General features: G+C 47.3%; 1 long non-coding RNA gene across 1 annotated transcript; it reads left to right on the top strand.

Moving 5' to 3' along the window:
* Positions 1-9,824: 9,824 nt before the first annotated feature.
* Positions 9,825-12,418, top strand: LOC309833494. The gene is made up of 3 exons (XR_014297774.1): positions 9,825-10,023; positions 11,433-11,582; positions 12,023-12,418. It is a non-coding gene; the product is annotated as an uncharacterized lncRNA (long non-coding RNA).
* Positions 12,419-13,037: the final 619 nt, after the last annotated feature.

Below are 13,037 nucleotides of genomic sequence, written 5' to 3' on the forward strand. Positions count from 1 at the left end.
AAAAAGCAAGAGACAGAGAAGGTCAGGGCAGGTGTGGCAAAATGTTAACATTTGAAGAATCAGGACAAAAGATGCATGGAAATTCTTTGTGCTCTTATTGCAACTTACAGTTTTTTAAAAAAGGTAACAGAATAAAACTATTATTCAATAAAACTATTATTCAACTATTATTCAAACTAAGATAAAGCATTTCAAGTATTGGTAGCACTCACTAGAAGCAGGTTAAGTCCCTTTAAAGGGGAAGACACTGGGTTGCTCTCTGAAAACATGAGATTTAATAGTCCCTGGAACTTCCTTTTTTATGTCCCATAAATGCAAACTCAAGTTCCAAATTCCCCACCAGGTGTGCAAGTCGTGTGTTTGGACTGAGTGTTTTGTTATTGTTTTTCCTGAACCTGCTTTGAAGGCACCTCTAGAGTGGGACTAAGCCACCTGCCAAAGGTAACAGTGACAGGGCTGGGCCTTCTGTGCAACCTCTTCCGTTGACTCGTTTAAAAATCAGTCCAGTTAGACTTAGCTTTCACAAATGTGTTAATCAAATCAATTCCTGAGTCCCCATGTACTGTATAGTAGGTTTGCACAGTAATAAAAAAATGTTTTAATGGAATCTCAGCAACAGGGTTTCCTTTGTTTAATTCTCATTTAGATTCTTTTTAAAATTTTTTACTTTCTTTTTTAATTGAAATATATTTGACATATAACATATAAATTTAAGGTGTACAACATGTTACTTTGATACATTTATACATTGTAGCGATAATTAGCACCTCTATCACATTGCATAATTATCTTTTCTTTTTAGTAGTAGTATTTCAGGATCCCTTTCCCAAAAGCAGGTAAACTCCAGCCAGGGTGGAGCTGATGACTCACTGTGGTCCACAGCAGGGCTTTTTAGGAGTAGTTGAACTTAAGAATCATTTAGTTCTTGGCAAGACTGATGGTTATAATACACTATTGCTGTCTGTTAGATTCCTTTACTGGCTCATTTATGAGGGCATGGTCTCAGCTACTAGGACTGGTTCTCCTAAAAAGCACTAAACGGTTAAAAACTACTAAAACTGTTAAGAAACAGTTCAGATGCCTAGGGTGTTGCATTGTTGAGATGATGTTCTTGTAAGACTCCCTGTTTCTTCTGCCAACCCTCTGCGATGGTGTTTCTTGCTGTAAATAGAGGCTGGGGACTTTTTCCCACCTCCAGTGGTGCTCCGGTCACGTTCCAAACGGAGCCTGGGCCCAGAAGATGACGCTGCTGGCCAAACCCCTTTCCAGCAGACACGGAGCAATCTAGCGCAGCACCCCTGGGTTTTCTCTCCAATATTCTTGGAAAGAGGAGCTTGTTGCCCAGTGCTTAGGATGCTTCTGTCGTCGCATCGACCGTTCACGTCAAAGTGGTTTCATCTGCAGCATCTCCCCCTTTGTAGGGATTCATTCAGATTTTTTCAAGTGCACTTGTTCTCTACCTTCTGAATTCAAAGAGTATTTGTACTCAGTGATGGATTTAAGCATTAGGCCAAATCTGCTCGAAGAAAAAAACGAGACGTTTCTCCAGAGTTTTCTGCAGCCTTCAGTGAAACAGTGATCTTACTTCGGAAACTCTGCGAGGGAATCAGTTGTAACCTAGAGGCTCTGACCTGCCTTTTACAAAAGGTCATTTATATTTTCTAACAGTGCAAGGTTAAGAGGGAAAGAGAACCCAGGGAACTTGCTGCTCTTTGTTGTTGTTGTTGTTATTGGGTGTGTGTGCCAAATCCAGCCTGATGGCTGAGACTTTTTTTCTAAAATATAAATTTATTTACTTATTTATTTTTGGCTGTGTTGGGTCTTCATTGCCGCGTGTGGGCTTTTCTCTAGTTGCAGCGAGCAGGGGCTACTCTTTGTTGCGGTGCATGGGCTTCTCGTTGCGGTGGCTTCTCTTGTTGCAGAGCACGGGCTCTAGGCACGTGGGCTCAGTAGTTGTGGCTCGTGGGCTCTAGAGCACAGGCTCAGTAGTTGTGGTGCATGGGCTTAGCTGCTCCGCGGCATGTGGGATCTTCCCGGACCAGGGCTCGAACCCATGACACCTGCGTTGGCAGGTGGATTCTTAACCACTGCGCCACCAGGGAAGTCCCTATTTATTTTTTTAAATTAATTTTTATTGGAGTATGACTGCTTTACAATGTTGTGTTAGCCTCCACTGCATAACAAAATGAATCAGCCGTACACATACAGATATCCCCTCCCTTTTGGACTTCCCTCCGATTTAGGTTACCACAGTACATTAGGTGAGTTTCCTGTGCTAACAGCATGTTCCCATCAGTTGTCCATTTTATCCATAGTGTCAGTGAGGAACTTCCTGCTCTTAAAGGGCTGGGAATTTTCCTTTTCCTGCCCTCTATTTTTTTCTGAAAGGGTGCATTAAGCATAATGGAGGGTTCACAGCAATACTTAGAAATTATATGATTCCTTGTGTTTTCAAAGCCCGAATCTCCTTTTTTCTTTTTTTTTTTTGCGGTACGCGGGTCTCTCACTGTTGTGGCCTCTCCCATTGCGGAGCACAGGCTCCGGACGCGCAGGCTCAGCGGCCATGGCTCACGGGCCCAGCCGCTCTGCGCGGCATGTGGGGGTCTTACCGGACCGGGGCACGAACCCGTGTCCCCTGCATCGGCAGGCGGACTCTCAACCACTGCGCCACCAGGGAAGCCCTCTGGGTGGTTTTTATGTTGTTAACTTTGCATTTTGGAAAATGTTAAAAATAAGGGAAGATATGTGAACCCCAGTGTCCCCACAAACCAAGTTCCACAGTTATCAACGTTTTGGTGAAACTGTCTTTCATCTATTCACCTACCCACTTTCCCCATCTCATGTTATTGTGAAGCAAACCCGGACATCAAAAAAAGTGTTCATGAGCATTGTTGAAATGTCTAAAATTGCATCTGGTAATTTTGTAATATAAATTTGCCAGTTTTCTACAGATAGTAAAAATAAAAGAACTTACTGTGCTGCCAGGTTACACGTCACCAGGGTGTGTGAACGTGAAGGACATGGGCATGTGTAATTTGGAAATTCCTGGTCCTCTATGAAATGTTTGTATTTTTAAATTCTTACTAAAACTCAAGATTGAAAAAACGCGTTTGTGTGCATGTGCGCACACACACAATCGCAATACTGTTACGCCTAAAGTACTGGCAAGAATTCCTTAATGTCATCAAATACTCAGAGTGCTCAAATTTCTCCAATTTTCTCATATTTCTAAATAGTTTGGTTGTTTTAAAAATTAGGTTCATGCATTTGAATCAGTCATTCTCATTATGTCTCTTAAATCTCTTTTAACTGATAGGTTCCCCCAGTTACCCATCAACATTTTTTTTTTGATGTTGAAGAAACTGGGCCATCTTTGCTGTCGAGCTCCCACAGTCTAGATTTTGTAAACTGCATCCCCATAGTGTCATTTAACGTGATCTTCTGTCTCCTTATTTCCTGAAAATTGGTGTCCTATCTAAGGCTGAGTCACACTCAGGCTCCATTTTGGCAAGAACACTTTTAACAGCAGACCCACAAGAGCTGTTGTTTGTATGTAGCGGGTGTGGAAGATCAGTGCCTGCCCGGATCCGTTATTTCATTAGAGGGTCAAAATGTTGACCTTCTAATTGTGTCATTCCTTCTTCAATTGTTAGCTGGTCTACTCCTGTAAAAGGAAACTTCTTCTCATCAATTATTTGGTTACCCTGAGGTATAGTTCATATAGGAAAAGAAGGGTACATGCCTGGGTTTCCCCTTTATTTGCAGGTTTTCCAAACAACAAAATGGTTTCCTAGCATCTTCCAGAGGCGACCAGTGATCTGTACAAAGACATCATGATGAGTTCTGAGCTTTTACACATTTACTGGGCTTCTGCCTTCTGAAATTATTTTTTATGCTCTAGTTTTCATATTATAAGCTAACTCGAGAGGGTTTTTCTAACCTTTGATTGGCTCTCATATTGGCTGATAACACCTTTGACACAACTCTTTTCTTTCCCAATATGACAATATCTTCCAAGTTCCTTGGTACACTGTCTTCTGCATACCTGGAATTGGACATTTCTCTAAGGCAGCCTAGTTTTTTGTTGAGAAGTGCTGTAAGGACCTCTAAGGTGCTCACTGCTAGTGGGCTTATCATTGTTTCTAGGTCTTTCAGAGGACAGTGCTACAGAATTCTTTTTTTTTTTAATTTATTTATTTTTGGCTGCGTTGGGTCTTTGTTGTGGTGCACGGGCTTCTCATTGCAGTGGCTTCTCTTGTTGTGGAGCACGGGCTCTAGGTGCTCAGGCTTCAGTAGTTGCAGCACACGGGCTCAGTAGTTGTGGCTTGCGGGCTCTAGAGCGCAGGCTCAGTAGTTGTGGCACACGGGCTTAGTTGCTCTGTGGCATGTGGGATCTTCCTGGACCAGAGCTCGAACCCGTGTCCCCTGCATTGGCAGGTGAATTTTTAACTACAGGGCCACCAGGGAAGTCCCAGAATTCATTTTTAGAAATCAAATATATTACTAGCTGTAAGACTTAGATCAATATGATTTACTTCTCTGAGCCTCAGTTTTCTCATCAGCAAAGTAAAGATGAGTGATCCCTACCATCTCATAGGCTTGTTACAGGAACTTAACAAGGTAGCACATGCTGCGATTAACTCAGATGTCCCTCTGCACAGTTCGGAATGCAAGTCACAGGCTGTACTTTGATTTTAGACCAGTTGTGCGTAAGCTCTTATGTGCTCTTGGGAGGTGATAGCCTCGAAGTGCAGTCTATCTCCTTCCTTTCCTTCCTGCCCCTCCGTCTTAGTGCACACAGGATACCCCTCATAATAGGGGTCCTTAGGGGAGTCCCATCGACCTGTCTTCTTTGGGGTGCAGCCTGCAGTGGGTGGTCAGGAAGACGTGAAGGCTGAGAGCACCGGCCCTGCCACAGCCCCTCCTAAACGCAGAGCTACCACCTCGCCATCCCCGACTTCTCGCTGACCAGCACTCTCTTGACAGCTTTTTCTTAAACTCTCAGAACTCAAAAGGTCGTTTCATCATTTTCCTAAAATATGCGAGGGATGCCTCTTGATGCCTCCACTCTTGTGAGACCCGGATTTTTCGGTCCTTGCGAAGCAGCCGGCATTTTCTCTTTAAAGTAGAAAGTAAAAGCCAGTGTGATGCCTGATGCAGCCCCTTTCCAGCAGAGGCCCTGCTCCAGGAGGCCAGCACGGAGCCAGGGGCTGCTTCGTGGGGGGCGGGGGGGGTGAGGGCCAGACCTGGCCGCTCAGGACCGTGTCCACTCAGTATGTGATCCCAGCAGGGAGACAAGTGGCCTGCGGTTTTCAGACGCCTCACCTCCAGGTCTCAACCCCATCCCTTATCTTCAACCCATCCCACCTACTGTGTAGGCTCTGGGCTTTGATTCCCAAATAGAATTCCCATAGAATCTGTAAAGTTAGAGCACCATTTCATTAATTTTGATTTGGAGTTCTGAATTTTAGACTATTTAAAATTAAGTAAGACACTTGAACCCACAGGTCAACCATAGCTTCACTAAAACTGGGGCAGTAGACCCTGTACCCCTGGGTGAGGCACTAGGAGGCTTTCAGCACCACTTACGCATAGTCTGCTGCAAAAAATGGAACCCGATCTCATCGAGCCTGTAACACTAACTGCCCGTTAGGGAATGGCAGGGACAGTGAAACAATTAAATGACATCATGAGGATGTCATCAGTCAATCCAGAATGTGGAAAACTCCAGAGGACAAGCGACCAGGTCCTCCCAAAATTAATGGCATAAAAAGGGAAGGGAAGGATGGTTACAAAAGAGACTTGAGGGACAGATTAGCCAAATATACTATGTGGAATTTGTTTGAATCCTGATTCCACCAGAGCAATTGTAAGAATAGGTTCTTAAGACAATATGTACAATATGAAAAAAACTTAATTTTGTGACATATGATAATAGTATAGTGGGTATGTTTCTTAAAAACTTTTCGTCAGTTACAGAGGCATACTACAGTATTTATAGGAAGAAAGGCATGATATAAGAGATTTGCTTTAAAATATTCTGAAACAAAACAAAGTACCAGTGTTTGTGGGGAAGAAGTATAAAAATAACATGTGCAAGATGTTGATTTTTTGAAGCTGGGTGGTAGGTTTAAGGAGGTTTATTATATTATTCTCTCTGCTTTTTATATGTTTAAAACTTTCTGTAACAAAAACGTTTTTTAAAGCAAAAAACAGTAAAAATAAAAAAGTGAGAGAGGGAGAGGAAGGGAAGTTTTCACAATATGGTCTAGGTGGAGACAGATGTGCCTTGTACCCTGCTTCTATCCAGCCAGATGGCGAGAATTGATCAATTCGGGGTATATTTGGGAGGAGTAGAGAGCTGTTTTCTAGTGGTATTAGGAAAGGGGTGAAGATGAAGAATGTCACCTGCCGTATCAGTAAACAAAGGATGCTGTGGCCATCAAGCCACCAGCCACTGCAGCCGCCTTGATGTGCACCCTGAGGAGATTCAGGATGGAGAAAAGCAGGATATTGGCCCTAGATCATTAAGGTGCACATCAAAGGAATGATTTCAATGAGCCCAGACTCTTGCATCTTCCCATACATAGAAAAGCTCTAAATTCATCAACAGTAATCTTTTGATGTTCTGATGACCTGGTTTTTATTGCAAAAACTCCTATATATCCTGGCTCCGTTCCCCCACCCAAAACCTAGCCACCACTGCCTTGCCTCTACAGAGAAGCCCCTCAGAGCCTTCTGAGAGGCTGCATCCCAGGCTTAAGTTCTCAGAAGTCGGCCAAATAAAACTTAATTCACAACTTTTAGGTTGTGCATTTGTTTCAGTCGACGGGGGGGAATTGATTATGATTCCTCAGTTTTGGGCTGCGGCGGCCAGAAGGATGGCCATAAACTTGTTGAAGAAAACTGGGAGATGGGAGAGGTAGGCAGAGCTCCAAAGTTTGGTTGTGGCCACACTGAGTCTGAGATGGGATTAGAAATCTCGGTCCCCAGGCAGACATCCAGCCCTGGGGCTCAGGGGAGAGACACACTTAGGACTCATCAGCCAGACGATAGCATTAAAACTAGGGGATTGAATAAGTTCACTAGGAGAGAGTATAGTTAAAGAAAAGTAGTTTGTGTAGCGCTAGAATTTTCCAGAATCTCCGAGATGAACACTAAGAAATCTGAGGCAAAAAGGAAAATCAGGCTTCTGCAGTAACACGTTCAAGCACACATTCAGACCGCAGGCGCCTTGTGTTGGCTGGTGTCTCTACACCCACAGGCTTCGGGAACTCTCGCTGGGAAGTCACTGCGGTGCCATCTGGATGCAGCCTGGGGTGGAACGTAAGCTTGCGGTCAGCACTCCACTTTCCAAAAAGCAATGCTGTCATCTACACCTGGACCTTGTTTCCTGTCTGCTTCCCCGGCTGCTTGTCAGTGTTTGATTTTCAGATCACAGGACCCCGTATTGCCAAACCCCAGGCCTGTCACTTAAAACAAACAGAAGAGGAAGTCAACAGGAACCGTGCTGATCGAGCTGTCCACTTGGGAAACTTTCCCTTGGTCCTTTGCTGCTGCTGGCCCCCACCCACCCCTAGGGAGAGCGGTGCAGTGCTAACTGAGCGGCTTTTGTTTGTTTCCTGACTCCGTGGCCCCAAAGGACAATGCCACATTCACAAGCCAGTGGGACCCCAAATGTCTGCAGATGCCAGCAGCAAGGTTACTGTTCAGTCTGTTGGCAAAGTTCTCCCTGGTGCGTGCCTGCACGGGCTGTGAATTTAATTCCCTGACCTCTGTCTCTTGAGCCTTGACTGCGAGGAGTGCAGGGTCAGCCTTCCAAGGTAAAGAACTTTAGAGGCGGATTGGAGGAAGGAGGTGGGGTTCACGTTGCAAATTCTCACCAGTTTAGTCGGTAGTTTCAGCTCCTTCTCCTCGAGCAGCGGGTAGTCTATGAATTGGCCGAGTGGGCAATCAGTCAAGGTCAGTGGGTGATGCCTCAAACGCACCCTTTTAGCCAGAGATTTCCTTCTCTGTGTAAAGCCACTAGTGAGTGAGACCATGCCTTATGAAAATAAATCCAGGTCCCCCCAAGTTTCTGTCTGAAAGGAGACCTTCTAGGTGAGTATGGTGGGGAGGTGAGGAGACAGCTAGGGCTGATCATGTAGACAGAGACAGAAGACACGGGATGTGCAGACTTGGAACAACGTTCTAGGTCCTGGAAATTCCCCCACGAGGCTGCCTTGAGTTGCGTGATCTACTCGCCTGTCCTTATGCTCAAGTCCTTTTTTCCCCCTTCAGCTGGTGTAAGTGGATTTCTTTTTTTTCTTTTTTTTTGGCCATACCACGTGGCATGCAGGATCTTAGTGCCCCGACCAGGGATCAAGCCCGTGCCCCCTGCAGTGGAAGCACAGAGTCTTAACCACTGGACTGCCAGGGAAGTCCCGATTTCTATTACATAGAGTCAAAGAGTCCTTGATGCAGATTTGGTGAGTCAGTTAGGACAATGGGTGTCACCTCACATTTCTGAGGCCACAGATGCTCCTTGTGCTGGCAGGGCTGGGGAGGAGAGGAGACCCCAGTCTCAGAAGAGGCCCCAGGTATGTGGGGAGCCCTGCGGGACCTGCCAGGGACAGCCAGCAGGTTCAAACCTCCAGTCTGTGCACCAAGCACAACCATTCTGTTTCATGACTTTAGTGGGAACCCCTACACCACAGTGCGGGGCTTCTCCACGTTCCACGCGAATGTGCATCACCTGGGAGCCTTGTTGAATGCGGATTCAGTAGGTGTGTGGTGGGGTAGACACCCCTAACTCCTAACCAGCGCCCAGGTGACCTAAGAGTAGAGTAACCTGGCCAGGTCACCTTGGCTCGGACCTGCCTCTACCCTAATTAGAGCCAATAGGCTTCTGCTGCTTCACTTAGAACCATGCTTGTTAACTGCTACCTTCACCCCATAAACAAGAAGGTAAGACACAGTGCTTACCAAAAACTGAAAATCTTACAGCTTTTGTTGAGAACTAGAAAATAAACACCTGACGACCTAAGCATTCAAAAAGGGGGGGGGGGGATGGGAATTCCCTGGCGGTCCAGTGGTTAGGACTTTCACTCCCTCGGTCCTGGGTTTCAGCCCTGGTAGGGGCAGTAAGATCTGCAAACTGCAGTGCGGTACAGCCAAAAAGAAAGGGGCGGCGGAGGGAGGCTTCTTTCAAGCTGGGAACAGAAAGCTTGGAGACGGCTTGGAAAGGAGTAATTTACCTGTCTCCTTGCCTCAGCAGAAGAGTCCTAGTGATCCAGGTTCCTGAAAATGGTGCTTGAAATGCATCACAGGGGTTCAGTGTTTAAAGGTATTGTGAATTTTATACTTACCTAAAATAATTTGTTTTCTTTTTTGGTAAAGCATCTGACTAATTCCTCATTTATCTGTTCTAAAATTCCAAGTTTTTTTACATTCCATTTTCTAAGAGCTGAATTCCAGAACACAAATTTCCTTTATGGAAATTCCCCCCCTCGCGTGTTTACTTGGGCAGAGATGAACTTGGGGACGCATGACAGCCCGTGGGGGCTGTGACCCCGCCCTCACAGCATGTCACACTGATATGATGACATGACATGCAACCGTTTGTTGCAAAACAGTTGTGTCCTTTTCTTAGGGCAAGGCTGCAATGACCCTGAAGCTTCCCAGAACAGTCCCGGTTCTGGATGTGCCTTGCAGGGCACTGCTGTGTGTGGCTTTGATTTTTCAATTGATTCACAAACATTTGTGCTTGTTTGGATTTTGTGGGAAGCAAAAGTCAGGGCGATGATGGAAATTCATTATACATTCTAGTGGTGTGACGGCACACGTGGTAGCAGCCAGGCTCAGGAAACGGCCTAAACTGCACAGATTGACAGTGGGAATTTGATCTGGGGAATTTGGAGCAATGTCTGAGGAAGCCTGCAGAACACGGTGGAAGGCAAGCTGTCCCAGACATTAGCCATTTCAGGAAAGGCAGAAAGGACACTGACGGGGTGAATCCAGGTGTCCAAGAGCAAGGACCACCATGTGAGCTGGAGCCACCGGGGCTGCCTGGTGGGGCTGGGGCCCTGGGGGAGGAGCTGCCCAGCCAGAGCTGCAGCACACATGAGACACAGCCAGAGGAGCAGGGGGGAGGGGGAGGGGAGGGGGGAGAGGGAGGGGGAGGGGAGGGGAGGGGAGGGGCCCTGCCTCCCTCCTCCTCCTGCCAATCTCCCGCCAGTACCTCCCACTGTCCAGTCCTACCTGGAAGCAGACGGCAAACAGCTGGCACTCATTTGTGGCTCAGCATCAGTTCTCTTGTATCCGCCTGTATTTGACTCCTGTTTGATGACGTCATGGGTCCAACCACCAGGAATAGCTCTCCTTAATGTACCCTCTCCCGCCAAGTGGAGAGACACAAAGTCTCAGCAATCTCTGGATCTATCTCAAAGTCCAGGATCTCTGGTGATGCACAGCCCCCTTTGTCAGATCCAGATGTGGCTTCAAATGTGGTCTATGAACTGCACGGGTTAAGTACCACCCATTTTCCTTGTCTAAAATAATAAGCAAGAGATAAAGTGGAAATATAGGTGCGTGTGTATGGGTAATTTTAACACTTACTGACGTGTTATGTTTTATATTTATTTATTCATTATATTTTACTCTTTAAAACTACTACAGTTCTCATTTCTGTAACCGTCACTGGGTTGATATGGTCACTTTTTTGTTTTTCACCCCCCATTCCAAGTTCCCTTTGCCATCGTATGGTTGACATTCTCTAGCTGGTGGGATGACAAACGTTTGCTTCTGAATAGTTCGACGCGTCTGTGGTCCTGCCTGTAGTTTTCCCTTAGATTTTACTTTGGGACGTGGAAGTATTAAGAAGGACCCACTAAACCCCTGGACGCCCCAGCTGGTCCTCTCTTGTCCCCAGGATCTAGGGCCAACCGCCTATCCCCAGGGAAAGCCAGCTCAGCATGTCCCCTTCTCTGTCTGCCTGGTGGGTCAGTGGCGTGAGGAGCCCCAAGTAGCCAGGTCTCAGCGTGAGTCAGTGGCACCTTGTTGCAGCCTCGGACGAAGACTCCCCCCCTTGACAACCGAGAACTCTAGGCCAGTTTTCAAGGATCCAGTTTTCAAGGCTGGAAATGGTTTACCAGGTGGTGGTGAGAGGGTCCCTATCATCTCTACCCTGACCCCTGGACCTGTGAACCCTGCTGTGGAAGAAACAGCACATATACCCTCCTTGGTGCAAAGCATTCAGGGGCAGCACCCAGCCTTGCTTCCCAGCTGGTTCCTTAACCAACCATTTGTAAGATTGGGCTCAGGCAGGTCCACGAGGTTAGGGTCCCATAACAGCTCCTGCTGCCTTGCCCTCCCTCCCTCACCCAAACTCAAGCCCTCGTGGAAGCTCCTTATGTCCATATGAGAGGACAGAAAAGCTTGGGTCTGGTTTACAGATGCTTCTGCGCAGCCTGCTGGACCAGCACGGAAGGGACTGTGGCTGCACTCAGACCCTCTCCAGGGCCTCCCTCGAGGACAGCGTGGAGAGAGACCTTCCCAGTGGACGGAACTGTGGGCACCTTGCCCAGCTGGAGAGAGAGCCAGAGGTAAGGATCTGCACTGGTTCGTAGATGGCGGCTCATGGCTTGGCTGGTTGGTTGGGGGCTCTGACAGGGAGCCTGGGGAGTGGGCAGAGCACGGTGATGTCTGTGACGCCTGTGAGAGCTTCCAATGGCATCCACTACAGAGGAGGCTTTCAGAAGTCAGGTGAACAAGACGACGTTAGTGTGTGAATGTTGCTCCCCACGCCCCCACTTGCTCGGTGGCCCCCTGTGCAAAGTGGTCATAGCGACAGGGGTGAAGCCTGTGCGTATGGACAACCCCTCCCCAAGGCTGGTCTGGCCACTGCTGTTGCTGAGCGCCCAGCCTGCTGGTGGCAGAGCCCACGCTTCTTCCCCGAAAGGGCGCTGCTTCCAAGAGGGGGTGGTGACGGGCCAACTACGTGGTCGTAGGTTGGTTGCATTGGACCCCTTTCCTCCATGGACAGGGCGGCAGTTTGTCACTACAACAGACAACTGTTCCGGCTGTGGACTTGCTTTCCCTGCCTGCGCTGCTTCTGCTAACCCCACTATTCTTGGATTCAAAGAATGTTCTGTTTACCATCATGATAAATGTTCTATTTACCATCGTGGCAAAACCTTCCTCTGCCCAAGCGACTCTCATGCATCAGAAGAAGTAAGTCATTTTCACTTGGACGATTCCTGCTGTGCGTGCACAGCCGTGTGGCCTGGTGGCTCACACAGCACCCAGTAATGATGGCAGCTTGAGTGCCCGCTGATCTGGTGTCCCCTGGTCAACTTTTCAGTCTCTAGACAAGCCCAAGAGGAAACCTCCAGCTGTTTCTCAAAAACATGGATTACAGTTCTTGGTAGAATAAAATAGATTTGCGCTGGGTGGTAGAAACAGGGGTGTTTTGGCTTTCCAGAGGTTCACGCTGACGTATTTCAGTGCTGACTCAGCCCTCGAAAGTCTGGTTGTTTCCTTTCCTAGATGTACAGTCACCTGGTAACTGACCTCAGGTCCCTTTGGGAAGGGCTCTGAGGAAGACTCATAGATTATTATATTTCTGACAGTGCTGAAGATTCCTTCCTAAGAGGACCTGGCCTCCTCTTCCTCAGGGTTTGGGGCTCCTGTGAGCTGACAAAGGTCTGGGAGTCAAAAGAGAAATAACTTCCTTTTCTGGTCACTCAGTCATGCTTCTGCTGACCTAGAACTTTTCTGCTTGTGTGGATGAAGTAACCTTAGTCGGGTGCCCTTCCATTTCAGATCTCTGTAGTTCAGACAGTCTTCTCCCCTTTTGCACATCACAGTAATTGCACCCATTTGTCTGCTGGACCCATTGCTGCAGGACCCCGCCATTCCTGCTGGTCAGAAAGCCCATTTCAGTGCAGAGGTTCCCGCTGTCATTCGCACAGGGCTTTTCAAGGCTGCTGGTCCTCTACTCACCAAAGCATCTCTCAGAGCCTTAATAAAGGGAGTCTCCAGGTCCTCCTGGGAGACAG

Source organism: Grampus griseus, assembly GCF_964374135.1.
Source record: "Grampus griseus genome assembly, chromosome: 15".
Lineage (NCBI taxonomy): Eukaryota > Metazoa > Chordata > Mammalia > Artiodactyla > Delphinidae > Grampus > Grampus griseus.